This window comes from Sciurus carolinensis, unplaced genomic scaffold, assembly GCF_902686445.1.
Source record: "Sciurus carolinensis unplaced genomic scaffold, mSciCar1.2, whole genome shotgun sequence".
In the NCBI taxonomy this organism is placed as follows: Eukaryota; Metazoa; Chordata; class Mammalia; order Rodentia; family Sciuridae; genus Sciurus; species Sciurus carolinensis.
Genome location: NW_025920119.1, coordinates 2197618 through 2217583, shown reverse-complemented (window position 1 = coordinate 2217583; position 19966 = coordinate 2197618). Strand labels below are relative to the sequence as shown.

The window sequence follows — 19966 nt, the reverse complement described above, 5'->3', positions numbered from 1 at the left end:
TACAGCCACATCAATGTTCATAGCTGCTCAATTCACAATAGCCAGACCGTGGAACCAACCTAGATGCCCTCCAATTGATGAATGGATGCAGAAACTGTGCTATATATACACAATGGAATATTACTCAGTTATAAAGAATAATAAAATTATGGCAATTGCAGGCAAATGGATGACACTGGAGAATATCATGTTAAGTGAGATAAGCCAACCTCAAAAATCCAAAAGATGAATGATCTCGCTGATAAGCAGATGATGACACATAATGGGGGGTGGGAGGGGGGCTCAAATGGAGGAAGGAGGGACTGTGTAGAGGGAAAAGAGAGGTGGGTGGGGTGGGGGGAAGGGAAAAATAACAGAATGAATCAAACATCATTACCCTATGTAAATGTATGATTATGCAAATGGTATGCTGTTACTCCATGTACCAACAGAAACAACATGTATCCCATTTGTTTACAATAAAAATAAATTTAAAAAAAGAAATAATAAAGTTTGTTGAATTGTGGAAAATAGTAAAATGTATATTACAATTTACTTGCTATTTATTAGCACTTGTCCAAAAGTATGTAAACAATGATTTCAAATGTATTTCCTATGAAGAAAATTATGTAATAAAAATAATTAAGCAAAAACATTTGACTATATTAAAAGAGCTGATTTACTTAATTCATCAAAAACTAATTACATCATTGCTTATTATTCTTTCCCATCCAAAATATGATTGGGATTAATATTAAAAGTGACCATTTTAGAAATTATCTTTACATTTACAGTGCCTAAGAGTGCCAGAGCTTGATGAAAAGTCTTAATGACTGACAACTACCTAACCTAAAGGAGAAGATTCATCAAATGAATGACTAAACAATAGGAATAAATACGGTCTTCATATCAAACTTGCTTTCTGTGTTTATATCAATCCAATTTTCTAAGAAACTTGAAAAATAATGTACTAATTTTAGAAATGATAGTAGTAATTTACAGACATTCTGGGTAGCATAGCAGTTTTTATTTATAATCTTGACTACACGCTTTCTATCATGAGTTGAGTGACTTATACCACGAGAGAACACCTATTAAAAAAGAATAGGGTTTTGATCTCTCAATTAAGAAAAGAAACCTCTTTCCATGTATAGTGAAGTAAAATTATCCACCAGTATGGGCTGGGGATATAGCTCAGTTGGTAGAGTGCTTGCCTTGCAAACAAAAGACCCTGGGTTCAATCCCCAGTACCGAAAAAAAAAAAAAATTATCCACCAGTATGGGATAGTGAAGTAAGATTAGTTCAAAGTCATAAAAGCACTTTACTTTAGGTCTTCAGAGATGTAAACCTCTCCACAAATTTAGTGAATATTATGACTTACTTCTCCCCAGCTTCCATAGTTCCAGCGTGGACAAGGCCCTGAATCACAGTGCTTTGACTCCGGGGGTTTTGAGGGTGCATCACAGTTACTTGCACTCTGTCCATTCTCATCCTGGCAGACCACGACCCTACGCTGAAGACCTCCAGCACAGTTGTGAGAACACGGGCCAGGATAAAGCACAGAAACACACATGAACTGCAGATTCCACAGTGTGAATTTGCATGCCGAAAAAAAAAGAAATCACTCCCTGACTCAACCCTAAGCACACTGAAGCATGAAAATCTGATGAAACACTTAAGTTTTACTGAGGGCATCATTAAAATTTGTTGATGAAAAGTAAGTCTTTCAAGCATGCATTAGGAAGTAATCTTTCACCCTCATCCTAAATGTTAAGTACAAAGGAATTAAAGTTTTAAGATTAACTGGGAAGATATAAAAAGCAAAACACAGTGTTAAGTTACCTAATTTTACCTTTGTATTTTTCTTTAATTTGTATCATTATTATCATGTAAAATATGAACTTTGGTAGTTTACTCAATTTTACTCTATTCCATTTCTATCACAGTAATTTTTGTTTCTTTATAAACATTTGTAGTCTTACTTCTTAAAGGATTTTCTCTTGTTTTTATCACAAAGCACCCTAATCAGAATTGTTTTAAAGTACATTCCTTTGTAATCAAATATCACATTATTCTTCAAATTCATTAAGAACTCTAGGGAGTTGTAGTCTACATCAAAAATGCTTAATCCATTTAAGATTTAAACTATCCATCTTTAGTTAAATTTAGCATTAAAAGTATTTGATGTCATTATATACAGATCTGCTAAAGGAAATATAAAAAATGACAGAAATATAACAAAATGATAGAATTAGTATAACTCAAAAAAGAACAGCTTATTGATCCCCATGATCCTGTTCTCCATTGGTTTCCTCTGAATGACAGATGGATCCCCTGATTTTGATTATCTTTGGTTTGTGAGTTAATGGGAAAAGTCTGCCTGGGAACTGGCTTGGCTGCTCAGAAGAACCAGGAAAGTGGCTGTACCTGGGTGGGCAGGCGGCAGGTTATATTCTTGTTCTACCAAAGGTCGAACTTCAGGGCACAGTAATTCTCATCAATTGGCTGCTGGTGGTTGATGCATAAAACTTGTTGAGTTGTTTTTCCATGGCCACATGATGCTGAACACTGACCAGAAATTTAGCCAATATTTACAATGTAATATACTACATTGATATTATATAAAATACCATATATTATATTTAAACATTTCACTTCCTATTTTCTCATAAGGATACTTACAGGTGACCAATTTCCTGTTTGCCATTCTCCACAAGGGCTAAAGCAAACACAGATATTTCAGCAGGTCTGGACAAGTGTGCACACTGTGATTCACCTGCTATTCCATCATGAGCATCAGGACAGCTTACAGAGTAGGCTTGATTAACTCTTCCACAAGACACAGAGCACTTAAAAACTAAAATAACATCAAAATTTTAGATAGTACCTCTCCCAATTCCCTTAACCATAGATGTTGCTCACATTCATAAAACATCAAGTTTCCTGAGAAAACATAAATTAGGAATAATATCACCTGGCTTCATTTCTCAGTCAAATATAAATGGGGCAGAAAATATCCCAGTTTAGATCACAAATTTCACAAACAGATATAAAAATATGAATTAATATAATGTTTTGGAATAATGCTTAGTTATATGAAAAAATTAAAGATACTACGTAAGATAATTTTAATATATCATTAACATTAATCTTAAAAGACTTAATGAATATTTAAGACTAAAGCACATTATATATTCTAAATACATTAAAGCTTTTAGTTCAGAAAAGCAACATGAAAATGTCCATAGTTTAAGTAAAAGTTGATAAATGCCTGATGTCACATCGGTATCTTATAACAACCTAGGACATAAGTATCATTATACTCATTTTGTAGATTAGAAAATCTACAAAAGGTTCAAATTTCCTGCACATAAACACAGGCTGTGGAAAGACAGAGCATAATTTAGCCATGAAGTGACCTAATTCTAAGCCCTATACTTGGTCCATTCCATCAAAATACTTGAGAATGAATACATACATTAACTTAAGCAAATCTGTCCCAAACATTCTGCTGATATCTAAAGGCCCCCAAAAGAAATACTGCATCTCTTCAATAAATTCACTTACTGGGGTCCAAGAACCATGTCTCCACTGTGCTGCTTTTCCTATGGGAACAGCTGGTAAGGAAGTAGCCCCAATATTGGGGATAATTGGGCAGGGAGTAACTATACAGTCCTATTCAAAAGAAAAACCAATTTCAAAGAACATCATTTAATTAATCAACCGCATTTTAATTAAATCTGATATTTCTTTGCCTCTGTCACATATTTTATTCAAGAATAGCTGCACACCAATTTAAAAAGTGATAATGTAAAGAATTTTATTTTCAAATGTTCAAAGTACTGTCAAGTGCTAGCAGTGGATAATAAGACTGAATATCAATATTTGAATCATTGCATCTGATAATTTAAAAGGGAAAGAGCCAAGTCCTTCAAAAATACCACTAGGCTGAAACATTCTGAAGGAATACAGAACTCCAGCTTAAAAAAGCACAACACACTTTAAGATTCCATAATATTCATAATAATAGATGTTGTCATACATGTACAGTTCAAAGAATAGAAATACACAAGTTAAATAAAAGATCCAATGGCAGATAAAAGGTAAACTATTTCATAATTAAGCTATAAGACTGGCAAAACCAAGAATGATAAATTCTATCTCATGCACATATTTTTAAGGCATAGAGGTTTAAGTGGGAAAAGTACATATAAAATAATTTGAACACATTAGTGATCCTCTTGTTAAATAATAGATATTTTTGTTTATAATCCACAAAGAGGTTTCCTTTACCTGCCTATCACCTGGGTGACGGCCCCTTGACATTCTCTGTCATCTAATACTGCACTGAGGAGCTCGTTGACACATTTAACAGCACTTATCTGATACCCACATCCGCAGGTAGCTGTGCACTGAAAGATAAAGATAAAAAGATATCAAAAATACATTGCTTTTTAAAAATTACATAAACTTCAATTTTCTTAACAAATATATAGGTAATAATATGCTTTCAGTACATCTTTTGTACAACCCTTTATGCCACATTCAAAAATCTAAAATTAATAAAGTCAATCAATATGCCTACTTATTTAAATATATTATGTAGACATTACTAAATACTGAAGTCAATGAAATGTGTATTATTAATATAGCTTTAAAAATTATCATGTAAAATTATCAGTAAATGCCTGATATTTTGGAGGCAAAGTCAGTACAATTATAGAAAAATATACTTTCAAACTCTACCTGGTGTATCTCACTTAATACATTAAGTACATTTCAAAGAGATAAAGAAGGGAGAGGTGAAAAGGTTTCCATCAGCTCTGGCAATCTTCACAGGACAATACGCTACCCATGCTCATCTAGTCTGATCACTGCTCATCTTGCAGATTTCCAGCTGCCTGGTCAGCAGAACTTCTAAACAATGCCTATTCTAAATATAGTAGAGATACCAATGTAAACACAGAATATGAAAATATTTATAGTTTGATAAAATATTATAAAACATGAGATTTACAGTCTTTGGGTAACTAAAATGAATCCAAAAGCAAAGCTAAAATATTTACCACAGCAGTAATGTCAAAATTTTAAATATACTCACAGACCTCCATGATCCTACTTTCCAAGCAGCACATGCATGAAGCTCACATAGTCTTAGAGATTCAAGTTTGGTACTTGGATTACAGAAGCCATCACTCAAGTGATCTTCATTCAGTTGACAACAAACCTGTCACTGCTTTGATCCTTTTCCATATGTAACAAGACACTGTAAGAAGTCAATAGGATGTATTACAAAATGATGCAATGATCAATTTGCATGATAAATTACAGTTGTAAGACCATTCCTAAGTGCATTATAACCCCAATCGTTTACAGACAGTCACTGGGTAAAACTGCCACCCCTCATTTCTGTGGCCCAAGTGTCACTGAAATGTCCACTGGTCCTAGGAAACCAAACCTTAGAAGAAGGTTATATTTGAGGTTACTGCACTTATAAAACTAGTTATAAACATTAGCAAATGTTATTGCTAACTTGATAACTATAAATAGATTAAGGATAGCCATTTTGAAAACTTGTACTGCCTTTATAAAAAATATTTTTTAAATGATAAAGCTAAATATGTGTGAATTTTATAAAATCTTTGATGCAGTTTCCTAACACAATATAACAGTTCTAAGACTCAGGTTTTTAATGTTACCTCACTCCAATCACTAGCAGCCTGAAAATTCACTGGAGTTCTCTAGAATCATTCCAGGAAGCTCCTGACATTCTCTGTCAGCAAGGTGGTGGCCAAAGTTGTTTACACAATAAGATTCTCTAGACCTTTACCCTCCTCCACAACTCTTGGAACACTGATTTAAAAAAAAAAAAAAGAAAAGACAATAAAAAGATCAGTGGTGTCACAGATTGCAGGGAGGGAGGCAGGATGAGAAGGTGAGCACAGGTATTCTCAGGGCAGGGAAACTTCTCTGGGTGATAACATCACCATAAACATACACAGCACAAATAGTGAATCCTAATATAAACTATAGACTTTAGTTGATAATAATGCATAAAAATTGGCTCATCAATTACACACATGTGCCAAACTAATGCAAGATGATAACAGAGGGAGTGGGTAAGGGATGGGCAAGGGGAAACATAAAGGGAAGGAAGAAGGCAGAATATCCAGCATTTCTGTACTTTCTGTTCAAGGTTTTTCAGTAAACCTAAAGATGCTCTAAAAATTAAAGTCCATCAATTTTTTTAAAAAAATGACATGATACATATAACAAGTTAGAGTAGAGCCCTAACAAATTAGCAGTAATGCATAATATGGGCAGTCAATAAACTTTTGTTATAAGCCACTGAGATTTGACGTCCAGTTGTGTGCAGCATAATAGCAAAAGTAAATTCAGAGAAATGGTTATAAGTAGTCAGAATAGTCTAAATTTACATTTTCTGCAATTAAGAGACAGTACAGAGTTTAAGCAGTCTGTGACATGACCAACTTTCTGTTTCTAAAGCTCAACTATGTACTATCAGTTGACTAATTATCTCCAATCTTTCCTAAAGAACCTCTAAAATAAAAATTTTTTTAAAAGACATATGTCTAAAAGAACAGGGATAAAAGGAAACACAGTAGGCAAGAGAAGGAATTTTTTAATATGAAAAGCAGATTGGAATATGTATTTTTAAATTTTTTTGTACTTGTAGATGAACAGAATGCCTTTATTTGTTTATTTTTATGTGGTGCTAAGGATACAACCCAGTGCCCTACATGTGTTAGGCAAGTGCTCTGCCACTGAACCCCAGTCCCAGTCCAAGTCCTTGAATAGACTTTTGACAGTCAAGGAAGAAGAATACTAAACCTGTGAAGGTGGAGAGTGAATTAAAAAACAAAATCATGCCACAAAATCCAAGAGAAGTCCAGGAATCAAAAGACACCAGGTTTGTCTGAAGAGGTGAATGTTGTGAGAGGTAGATCTAAAAAATAGAGACTTGATTGAAAGGTATTTATGAAGAACAGTTAAGTCAACAACCCTTCTAGCCAAGAGCAGCAGAAAATAAGCCACCTAAGTTACTTGGCATTTCTAGTGGTCACATTAAAAAATTAGTAACAGGTGATATTTCAAATTTCAATAGCATTTGTATTTAACCCAATTATCTGGAATAGAACCAGTTTAATATGGCACCAATGTAAAAATTATCCATATGTTTGCATTCTTTTTTTCATATTAAGTTTCCAAATCCAGTGACTATATCACACTTACAGTACATGGACTAGCCACAGGTGGACAGCATAGCTCTAGGAGAGAACTTGAGGGAATGGGACATAATGCAGGGAATCGATAGCACAGCAGACTGAAATGGGGTGATGAAGTGAGTCTCCATAATGAAAGAACAGATTCCAGCCTGACTCACCACCTACTGTGACCCAAAGATGACGTCTGTTGTTTTCCCCCACCACGACTGTCAGAAGATGAGGGAATTCCTCTCTTGGGTGACCATTTAACCAAGAAAAAGGATCAACTGACAAGGACATTTGGTTCTTCAACCCACTGACAAACAAAAGGGCTGCTCAACAATCCAGCTACCCTAGAACAAGGCCTCTGGTTGACTCGTCTGCCCCACACAGAACTTCCAATCAGCATCTTAGTCCTTCCTAAATATGAACAATCAACAAGTGATCATTGGAAATTCTGGAAAGCTACTAACAAAAGAGGACAAAATAAATAAAAACAAAATAAGACTAGGATGAAACTAGTTTATGAGAGCAGAAAAAAACTCAAGACTACACATACACTCAGAGGCCTAATAGAAGATATTATACCCATGAAATAAAAGCAAGACATTATGAGAAGAAACATGAAAACAGTGAAATGGAGAGAATAAATGAGAATTAAGTGCTAAGTTTAAGAGGTTGAATACTCAAACAATAAAACTTTCAGAAACATAAGAAAAATGAGAGGAAATTATCAAAAACATTAATGGGGTTGGGGATATGGCTCAGTTGGTAGAGTACTTACCTCGCAAGCACAAGGCCCTGCGTTGAATCCCCAGCACTGCAAAAATAAATAAATAAATAAAAATAAAAAATAAAAATAAAAAATTAATGAATGCAACTACATTTCTCAAGACAAAGAATCAGTGTTTCCAAGTTGAAATGACAACCTAATTCCTTAGAAAAATAAAGAAAAATAAAATTAAATGAACATCAGCATCAAGGTATTAGCATGAAGGGATCTACAAAATTTCCAGAATAGAAAATGCCACATACAAGCACAGGAAATTGAAAAATAAGCTGAGGAAATAGTCATAAAACAAGAATTTCCAAATTTTCAAGGGAAATCATGTATTTTAGAATTTGTATGAAAGTATTTAGCAAGAATGAGAATGGAATGAAACAACTTTCAGGGATGGGAACCTCTAAAGTTACCTTTCCTTCTCAGTATATTACTGAGGAGCATGTCCACCTACTGCGGGAAGGAAACCAGAAAGAGGAACTCATAAAACAGAAAACAAGGAATCCAGCCTAAGAGAATGTTGAAGGGAATTGCCAGGATAATAAATGAGGGACATCTGGCAGTGAGGGTCACATAACAAGACTAAAAAGCAACACAAACAAATCAGTGCAAGAGAAATGAGGGTCATGGACAAAGATGAAAAAATGAAGGAAAATTAAAGCTATCAAACAGGCTTGCAATACTAAGAAAATGTGTAGTACTGACAAAAATCTTGAGGACTGATAACTTTCAAAATGCAGAAAAACAAATATGAAAACAAAAACTGAGGAAATGCATCTGAGAGAAACCAAAAGGGTAAAAAAAGGAATACATTCAACAGTGTACTGTGTGGGAAAAGAATTAATAGTTCTTTTCTCTTGCACGTGATCCTTTAAGGGAACTCTCCTGGTCTGGACACCCCCACCACTTCTCACTATATATTTCACAAACTCCAAGAATCATATTATTATTTATTTGGTGTGTGCACTGCACTTACAAATGTGCTTTAAGAATATGCCTTTATTCACCTATTGCTTGGCTCTGTCCCCCTAGGTTCCCATGCTCCCCAAATTCCAATACTCTTCAATAAAGTACATCCAGGGCCTTTCCACCAAGTTAGTTCTTCCTTCTGCATTACCAAAGCCCCTAGTTCTACTTTAGCATTTATTCCAGTTGACCTGGTAGTCATCCACTACCACAGGCCTTCTTGGAGACACTGCACAAGCAGTTTCAGGAATGCCTGTTCCATGCAAACATTCTGTGCATCACTGTCCCAAAGCAACAGGACTGCAGGTGGGCCTCTTCCTGAATGATGCAGCACAGTTCCTGTGGAACCTGCTCACATCAGCTAACTAGATTGTCCCTCACATTCTTATCATCTGTGGCCACTGCCTCTGGTCACCTGATTCCTCCTATAGGATCATCTCCACACTGCTCTAGGCTTCCTTTCCTCTGAACACTGTTTTCCCCTATTCTTAAGCTTTCTCTCTATTCTCCATGAAAACAACTTCTCCATTCCATACATCTTCTCTATACCTCAGCTTCAGTCTACTCACACCTTCTTTCTCTGATCATCTCTAATACACACAGAGATAAGGTATTGCATTTACCCTTTTATTACTATTACACTACTATTTAACATTATGATTTCTACTCATGCTTCTGTTGCATCCGCTAGACTTTAAAACCTGAATTCATAACTGGGGTCTCATTAATAACCTAAAACAAAGCAACCCCTCAATAAATATCCTTCATTGAACATGTATTGCACAACTAAGCATCCATAATTACACACTACACAAAGACTCTAGTCTTCCTATTTTCTGTCCCAAATATAAATTTCTCTTCCATTTCTTCTCTGCTCCTTTCAGTCATTCATGCCACCAGTACATAACCATGGAAGGCAAATGAAAGAATGACAGAAGGTTTGAAATCTCAACACAAAAAGAGAGAGACAGGTTGCTAAGAACAAGTGTGTGGAGGAGAGTGGATGAGAAGGTAGGTATTTCACTAGGAAGAGGGATGTAAGTAAGAGAAAATCTCTGCAACTGCAAAAAAAAAATAAGTAAGAGAGAGAGAGAGAGAGATAAACAGAATGAGAATGAGAATGTGAGAATGTACCAGGAACAGTTGAAAAGGGGAGTTTTAAGTGGGGGCTGTTAAGTAAGATACAGGAAGAGAGGGAAAAGTAAGGAGAAAATAAAACTACACCTTTGTATGTCTGTGCCATATGGAAAGGAGGAGGATTCCATAGCAGCCTGACTCAAAGGGACTGAATGATAACAGCATACAGTTAAACCACCATCTCTTTTTAAAACTGGGGTACCCTGACACATTTTGATACAGTCTTGTCGTGGTCCATGTACATCCCATGTGAACAGGTCACTTCTATCCTCCACAGGAATGTGGAAGGAATATCATACATCAGGGTTGTATAAATTACCCACACATAGCACCTCAATAAAGACAAAGGAACATACAATCAATTTATAAAACATACATGCTTCAGACATAATTTCTACGTTTAATAATGAATGCTTGGGGCTGGGGAGATAGCTCAGTTGGTAGAGTGCTTGCCTTGTAAGCATAAGGCCCTGGGCTTGATCCCCAGCACTCAAAAAAAAGCTTAATAATGAATGCTAAGTACTTAACCACTATAGTTCACTAACATGATTAAGGCAAAGTCTTACTGACAACCAAAGAGTTACCCGTAAAACAAGTTCTTCTTCCAGTCAGTACTGTTAATTCTTTAAATTGAATTGTTTGATCCACTGTATTCAAAAAGAGCTCCTTGTATGTTTATTTCTCTTTTTAACAAACAACAAAACTTCCATTTAAAAGAAAATTCCCTTGGGCATCAGATAGGGCTGTAAAAGAACAAACTTATTGCTCATCAAACCATAAAGAAAGTCAACAGTACAGAAAAAGCTTTTTTAACTGTTTAAATTCCCGTATCAAATTTAAAGAATAAAATTTTAAATTGGTATTAAGAATAATATTGAAGAAATAAACCTTACTTTGCAACAGTGTGGTATCAATTCTGTTAAGTAGGGGATCTTCAGCACATCAACCAAATATATTAGAATAAATGCACCCTATACTTTTCTATCTGAAAGGGGTACAGAGTCTCAGGAGCAACCTACACAAAGAGGCCAGGCAGAAAGAAATCATGCCCCTACCAGACAGATCAGCTAAGCCAATCTTGGTCATCAACAGAAGGAAACAAAGAGCAGACTGTGGCAAGACTCCATTTATACTTGTCTTGGAAAAAAATGTACAAAGCTTAAAAACTAGGGTCAGTATTCTAAAAGGAAATGCAATGACTACACCACTCTCTATGCACCTGTCTCGATCTTTTTATAGAGGCACTCTATCCTTGTTGAAATGTATGTGAATATCAGCTTTTCAGAATAATACTCCTACCTCCTTCTCTAGTCATGCCTTTTCTTGTTCTCTCTTTCCCATTGATAGGTAATAAGATAAGCCTATCAAATACATGCATGTAAAAGTATAGTATAGTATATATTCTTAATTTGTTGCTTTTTAAATATAAAATTGCATGGTGTCCACAATAGTGTGGTAGTAAAAAGACAAAAGAATTTAGTATTCAAACAGTGGGTTAAGTTCAAGTTGTCTCAATTAGTTGATTTGTGATGTTAGACAAACTTCTAGCTCTGATTCCTAAATTGCATAATAAGTCAATACAAATTTCTGCCTTAACAGGCCCTTCATCAGGATCAAATTTGGAAAATGTTTACAAAGTGTGTAAAGGGTAAAATTTATGCTATTTATTTTCAATTTTCAAGAGAATATGTAATATTTAAAACTTTACAATAATAAAACTCTGTAATAATCAAGTGCTTCTCTTCTTGTTTTACTAGTATTATACTTCTCAGTGAAACAATAACCTTTTGGGGAAAAATGTGTTTGACATGCAGGGAGCTGCACCAAAAGCACAAAGTTGACATACTTCATAATAAATGCTAAACTTCATAATAAATGCAATACCCCTCTGAAAAAGCAATCTTGAAGGGATCATTGCAAATCAGTTACATGTTTCTGTGTATATGTGAACTAGTTAAACTGCCTTTATATATTATACTGAGTTCAGTGAAGAACAAATAATATTCTAAATTTATTCTCTGAAACAGAAATTCCTCTGTGTAGGAATCTGCACTTAATCAAATGTAGACACGCCTATTTAAAGAAACATCTGTTACATTAACTCTAAGGGAAACAGGATTTGTGAAAAAAATTCTACATATTTTGTTACTTTCAGTTACAAAATTTCATAAACATTTTAAAAATCCCTTCTAGTGAATTTGTTTGTTTGGCTCACTTCAAATTAAATTTTAACATTTACATTTGTAGTTCTCTTAAAAAATAATGATACTTTATAGATGAACATTTCTAATTTTTTAACCTTGGGCAGAACCTGTGGTCCATTCCCAGGAAGATACAGATATGTACACTTGGAACCTTAGAGAGATCTACTGGTTTATTTATCTACATATACTGTAGCATTCTTCTGTGTCTATGCACACAGGTTAATATTTTTTAGCAGAAGAAAAAGAATTTCAAATAAACATAAAAGGATAATATATCAAAATATTTAAATTTTATTCTCTGGGAAAATTAATCATTGCATTTATTAAGATGAAATTCAGAAAACACAGAATTAATCACTTTAAATGAACACTTCAATTTAATACATTCATAATGTGCAACCACTACCTTAATCTTGTTCTAAAACTTTTCTATCACCCCAAAAGATTCCCTGTATCCATTATGTGGTTGATCCCTTTACATCTGACTTTGGTAATGACAAATATAATTCCTGAAATAAGTTATTCACAACAGATTCACATTCCCTGTTATAAGATTAATTATCTGGGCCAATATTTCATATTTTATTAATGTGAAGTAATAATTCCTCAATATCAGCTGAACATCACCACCTATTCCAGCATGGTAAACTGTTGGTAAGTCAACTTTTAAGATGTTTCTCAAATGCAAAAGTTTTGTAAAATATTCTTTTCATGTTGTGTCTAAGCAAAATTATCTAAATTTTAAAGCTAATTTCCAAATATAAATGCCAAAAAGTTGCATAATTTTTATTAACTAGAGGGAGGAGAACTGTATTCTAAATACACAGGTATTTAAGTGAACATACATTCGGTTATCTAAAATATCCTTATGAAGAAAAAAAAACTTTCAGAATTTCGTTCAGTGTTTCTTTTGAAAAGGATATATTTTGTGTAGCTTAAAAAGAACATATGTACAGAGTCAGATGACCTAAGCTCAGTAGGAACTGAAACTGTGTTTGCTCCAGGGATTCTTTTTGCCTTCCAGGAATTCACACCAACCTCAGACCTCCATGAAATCACACACAAACCACATGTTGGCTGCTGCTTACCAAAAATGTTTACCAAGGTGATTGTCATCTTCTGCTTTTCCACAATAGCTGTGCTGAAGAATCTCAATGTTTGTTGCTCCTGTGGGAATCTTTACAACAACACTGTAACCTGCAATTTAAAGTTATGCATGTTCAATTTCACAAGAGCAGGTGTCCTAGAGGATATTACTGCTAAATGAATGGTACAGTCAGTTCTAATTTCATTTTACCTTTAAAAAATGAAACTGGTTATTCCTTTTGAACCAATACCTTAATAAGTTACTAAGGATTGGAAAAAAGCAGCTGTCATCTAGAAGCACATAGAGTTTCAAATTCTTAAAGTATAACTCTTCCTAACTTTTTATTTTTAAAGTTCTGTTTTTTCTTCCTTTTATTATCATCATTATTATTTTCAGTAGTAAGGATTGAATACAGGGACTCTCTACATTAATTACATCCTCAGCCCTTTTTATTCTTTATTTTGAGACAGGTTCTAAGTTGCTGAGACTGACCTGAAATCTTCTTGCCTCAATCTCCCCTGTCACTGGAATTACAAGTATGTACCTTCACGTCCAGAATACAATTCTTAACATAGAATAGAATGAAATTAGTATGCCAGCACCTTAAGTGCTTAATTAGCATATTCAAGTTTGACTAATGCATTTAGATTTTCTATTGGGAAAAATAAGTAAATAAGTATAGGGATTAGTTTACTGAAATTAAATAAAAGTAATGCCACTATTTTATGAGATCAAATTCAATAAAAAAGGGAAAATACTATATTAAATATACATTAAACAAGAAACAGAAACACAGGAACATTCTGTTCCTGAAACAGAAACATTCATATTACATAGTTATCCAAATACTCTCGGGGAAGTATATAATTGATTATGTTCTAGTTATGTTAATCTAAGTTTTTCTTATCTTTTCTTATTATGATTTTTCTCTACTTAATAAACAAGTGAGAGAAACTGTAATACTTCTCATGCACTAAATTTTAAAACACTGGATTCACTTAAGAAGTTTTATAAAAGCTTAAATTTGTGATCCTGCTATACTTGTAGTGCCTTTTGCTATCTCTTTAAGGCATCCCATTTTAAATATAATGTGATAAATGGTAGGAAGAGTCTGCATACAGTACACATACATATTAGTTGGAGGTTATCAGCCTTAAAGAATAATTTCAACTCACATTCTCTTCACTATAAAATATTCCTGTTCACTACTTTCACTCTATCTGCTAGAGTTTTTCAAGAAAGCTAGCCTGACACAGTGCAAAGGCAACAAGATAAAGGTGACCACCAGGGAGCAGAAATGTGGCCAATGCCATTTAAGGTAATGAAAATGACTTCAACACTTTTCTCCATTTACAAATCAATTAATTCACAGTACAGTTTTTGCAAGGTTAACTATTTAATCCTAATTTGAAATATGTTTTTCTCCTCCAAAAATATAATTTTCAACAGACTGTGATAAGTATGAGTCATTGATTATAGGAGATCAAATGTGTGTGGCTTTCATGAAATAATGAATAAAAACAACTAGAAAAATAGTACCACCAGCATGGAACAGTATGAAGTGTTCTACACTTACTTTATAGGTAAAAATATAATCTTTGGGTTTTAAGTTATACCTCTTTAATTGAAATAACTCATAATAACCTAACACATGTTCAAACACATATGAACACAATAAGATGCTGAAAAACATAGCTATAAATAACACACTTCTACTGTGCAAGGAAAGTCTTAATGGTCTGTTTTTATTTCACAAAAAAGAAAAAAAATGTCCAGGAAATTTTAGACTGGAAAATATCTGAGATAGTCTCACAGCCATTTTGAGTAAAAATGAAATCAAGACCAAATATCAATTCTTAATATCTGTAATTCAGATACTGCTTGAGAAATCAAATATGATGATACTTATGATCCACTATTTAAGTTAATGATTTTATTCTTTGCCTTCAATCAAAATTTTCAATATTAATAACAAATACAACAGCTAGACCAAGTCAGACAAAAAAAAAAGAGTGGTTCAAATGATAATAATTTAAAGCAAGTTTCCTGAAAAAGTATCATAAGTATACATTTTAGATTATTTAGATTACAGGAACATTCAATTGCTAGGAATCTATTTACACATCTTGGTCAAATAACACTGAATTTACTCTTATTCTCAAAATGCACCTATTATGTTTTTAATAATTAGATTTGTCTTGGGAGAGTGAATTCATTAATTTAAGAGTACAATTGGTATTAGATGTAATTTTTATATTTAGGAAGTATTTCTTTCATAATCATTTTGAACTGAGGGTATAGAGCACACAAAACAATAGTGAAGTGTTACTATTATACCTTCATCATGTACTCTACTATTACATTAAATAAAAGGGAAAACTAGAAGCAAATACACAGCTGAACATAATGGGTACAGCTGAAGACACCTGCCATTGTCCTGCATGAAGAGTTATCTCTACCACACACTCCATGTTTGTCTCTCTTGACCTTGGAGTTTAACACATGATCACAGCCAGACAGCTTCAAAACACAATTAGTACAATTAAGATACTCCTTGAATGTACATAAGAAATGAGAGATAGAGGGCTAGAGAGAGAATTTTAACAAAGGTGTTAGTTAAATGTCACCACAGCAGGTCACAATCAAAGTAGCAAAAGCAGTTTCTACCATTTTAGGGAGCTCACACCGTCTTTATCTTGATCCTGAATAGCACAAGCAAAACAAAATCAGCAAACAGAGCTTTATGAGTCATTATTAAATGACAGAAAATGGCCTAGTAACAAATCTAAACACACTGTAATATATAACATGATATAAAAATAAATTTATTTGGAGTCACAAGAATGTACCAGGAAGCCACACAAGGAATATTTGGTTAGAGAAAGGGAAGAAAACTATTTTAATTAAATCACAGTATGTGTGTGTGTGTGTGTGTGTGTGTACATATATACACACTTCTAGTTTACTTACCCAACATAGGCCTTGAACACAGATTTCACTGGTTTCAGCAACCCTGTCCTTCAATTGGTAGAAGTTAGTAGTTCTGGCAACCTGAAAACAGAGTTTACAAAGATCTTTTATGGCAACTGTAAAAATGTAAAAAAGAGTTACTTTGGGGTGTAAAATAATAAAGTCATGTGTTCTTAGGTCTCAAAAACATTTACATCAAATATATTATGATTACTTGCTCTCACTGTACATTGGAAGCCACCTCCCATTAGGGGAAAGACCATTGATGTTGAAATGTTTCCCATCAAAGTCAGAGCACTGCTTCTCTGGAAAGTCTTTTGGACACGAATCAGTGTTACATGATCGGAATTTCATCCTGCGGCCCACAGAGTACTTTCTTCCATTTCTTGGCCTAGTCACATTCATTACATTTTAATGCACAACAGTACAATATTATTTTTGTCATTTACTTCTACAACTGTTCCATTCTTTTCCAGGATCAGGAAAACCACTGATGTTCCAATAATATAATTTTTTAAAAAGAAATATATAAAGGGGATTTTTAAGCAATTTTCTGGCTAATAAACTATAAAAATATCCACCTTCATGTGGACACTGAAGCCTGAAAAGCAGAAATGTATCTTATTTTTGACAAGATTAACTAACAAAGAACTAATGATGGACTTTTGTTGTAAAACATCAAACTGAAATTTGTTCACTTTCTGGGGGAAAAGAAAATATGTAATGAGCCAAAGACAATAAAAGAGGAAGACAGTATGTTAAAAAGGAAATATATATGCATCTCCACTGTGTATATACTTCTTGCCACTCAGTTTGAGGATTTTCATAGTATCGCTAACACGTAACCTTCGGATCACACTTCCCAGCACAAAGAGTTATTAATGATTAGCCCCTGGGCTGCACCTTCCTGCCCTTTGGAGAAGAAAAAAAGAAGAAAAGAGAAGGTGGGGGATTCTGGGGTCTATAAAAGAGTAAGACACTCCCACTTTCATGGGCATCTAGCTCTGGGCCCCACTTCTTTCCAGAGATGTATGCTATCTCTGTCTCTTTCTTAAATAAAACTTGCGGGCCCCACTTCTTTCCAGAGATGTATGCTATCTCTGTCTCTTTCTTAAATAAAACTTGCTTTCTTTGCTTGCCTTGGTGTTTCTCAGGTATTTAATCTTCAACACCAGGGGACAAGGGCCCAATCCTGATCTCTAAGACTGGTATCATATGTATATAGCGAATATTTGTGGCTATCATGGCCTCTTATTCTCTGGTCTAAGTCAAGCCCTGCATTTACAGAGTACAGAGGGCATTTACCATTGTGAGTAGAAGAAACAGAAAAGGACTGAAAAAAAAGAATAATTTACAGAAAAGTAAGAATAGTTGCCTAAGTGACTTTGTACTCATAAAGAGTGCTCATGGAAGTTTCTATTTATGAATATTCCTAAAACCAATTGCCTCAAACAGGAGTATCCAGAACACATATTAATAATTTACGTGGTTGGGCTGGGGTTGTAGCTCAGTGGCAGAGCAATTGCCTGGCACAAGTGAGGCAATGGGTTCAATCCTTAACACTGCATAAAAATAAATAAATCAAAGGCATGCTGTACATCTGTAACTACAAAAAATCTTTTTAAAAAATTTATGTGGTAGAAATTATTAAATGATGATATAAATTAAGCCTACAAATAAAGAGTATGAGCTTTAAAAATATTAAAGCAAGTCTTGCCAGGATCGGTGATGCAATACCTACAATCCCAGTGACATGGAAGGCTGAGACAGGAGGACTGCCAGTTTGAAACTAGCTTCAGCAATTTAGTAAGGCTTTCAGCAACTCAGTGGGACTCTGTCTTAAAATAAAAATTTTAAAATGAACTGAGGATATGGTTCAGGGGTAAAGCCCCCAGGGTTCAAGCCCCAGTACCAAGAAGGAAAAAAATAAAACCTGGAAAATTACACTACTACTAAGGATAAAATTAAGTGATAAATATCCCCCAACTTGGGATATTTTGTCCTGTATCAATCAGCATCATATCTGACAGACACAATGAGGGAAAATTGTGTGGAAAATGCTGAATGATATGAAAAATAAGAGAGATTGAGATATTATCTGAATCTTTATAAAAATAGACAAGATAATGGGGCTGTGGGTGTAGCTCAGTAGGTAGAGCATTCGCCTAGCATGTACAAGGCCCAGGTCTTGATTCTCAGGACCACAAATTAGCAAAACAAGCTAATAACTTACTGTCTATGTTTCATTATATCTCACAGATAGGACAATAGGTCAAGAAACAAGTGCATCATCCTAAGGAAAAAAATAAAATTTTATAGCCTGGAATTACCCTCCCAAATTGAACATTAAGGCAAATAGGAGGAATCCCTCCCTCTCTACTAATTTATGGAAAAGTAAGAATAGTTGCCTAAATGACTTTCACTACATTTATAAGTAAACTTGAGGGAAGTATATGGAGAGTAGGTATGTATTTGATAAATAGAACAGAATGTTAAAAACTAGTAACACAACAAAATAATTAGGTATCTACTTACAAGGTGTTCCTTTGCTGGCTTCTTCCATAGTTACCCTGACATAGGGCTTACTAAAGTCAACTTCAATTTCATCAGAAAAAGGAGCTGGCTGCCTTAAAGCCTTAAGAGGAGAATTAAGGAAAAGAAAGTTAAATTCAATGGTACACATTGAAGTACTAAAAAATGACAGCTTTAAAGAACATTGGGATCAGTCAAAATGGCACATGTCTCCATTCCAATGACTCAGGGCGCCTAAGAAGGAGGATCACAAGATCCAAGCCAGCCTAGGTAACTTAAAATACAAAATAAAAAAGATACAAAGGGCTGGGGATGTAGCTTAGTGGTAAGGCACTTTGGGTTCAATCCCTAGTACTGAAAAACAATTTAGTTATTCAATATGCTGTAACAAAAACTCCTCCTAAACTTTATAACATGAAGAAGGGTCAGGGTATGCTATTTCAAAGTGACAACTAAAAATTGGAACCTTTTACAAAGTGAGTAAATCATGGCATGAAAAATAAATGCCTTGTTGGTAATTTCAGAGTAAAACTGAGTGATCCAATTGGAAATATAAACACAATCCCAACTATTTGGATCTAAAATGATGGCTCCTGCTCCTCTGCAGAAAGACAGAACAGGCAACCCTGTACCATGTGACAAAACTGCCAAGTTCCTGAATGTGTTTTCGTACTACTTCAACCAGACACCTGGGAAGGCAAAGAGCTCCTGGGGGCTATACTTGGTATAATTATTCACTGTATGATGCTTTATACTTTAATTTTGTTTTAATGTTCATAACAGCCTGTAAGGAAAGTAATATTACAGTAGAATTCTCAATTTAAAGATGAGGGAAACAAAGATCAGAAGTTTGTATGAATTGTATGCAGTTATTCAGATGCAAACCTGAATTAAGAATGCAAGTATAGCTGGGCATGGTGGCGCATGCCTGTAACCCCAGTGACTCAGGACGCTAAAGCAGGACAACTGGAGGTTTGAAGCCAGCCTCAGCAACTCAGCAAGGCTGTAAGCAGCCTACTGAGACCCTATCTCAAAATAAAAACTAAAAAGGGCCAGGGATGTTGCTCAGTGGTTAAGCACCTC

At 34.4% G+C, this 19966-nt stretch overlaps 1 pseudogene; it reads right to left on the bottom strand.

Annotated features, from left to right (window-relative positions):
- Positions 1 to 819: 819 nt before the first annotated feature.
- Positions 820 to 16756, bottom strand: LOC124973684 (A disintegrin and metalloproteinase with thrombospondin motifs 20-like; annotated as a pseudogene).
- Between the last annotated feature and the right edge of the window lie 3210 nt (positions 16757 to 19966).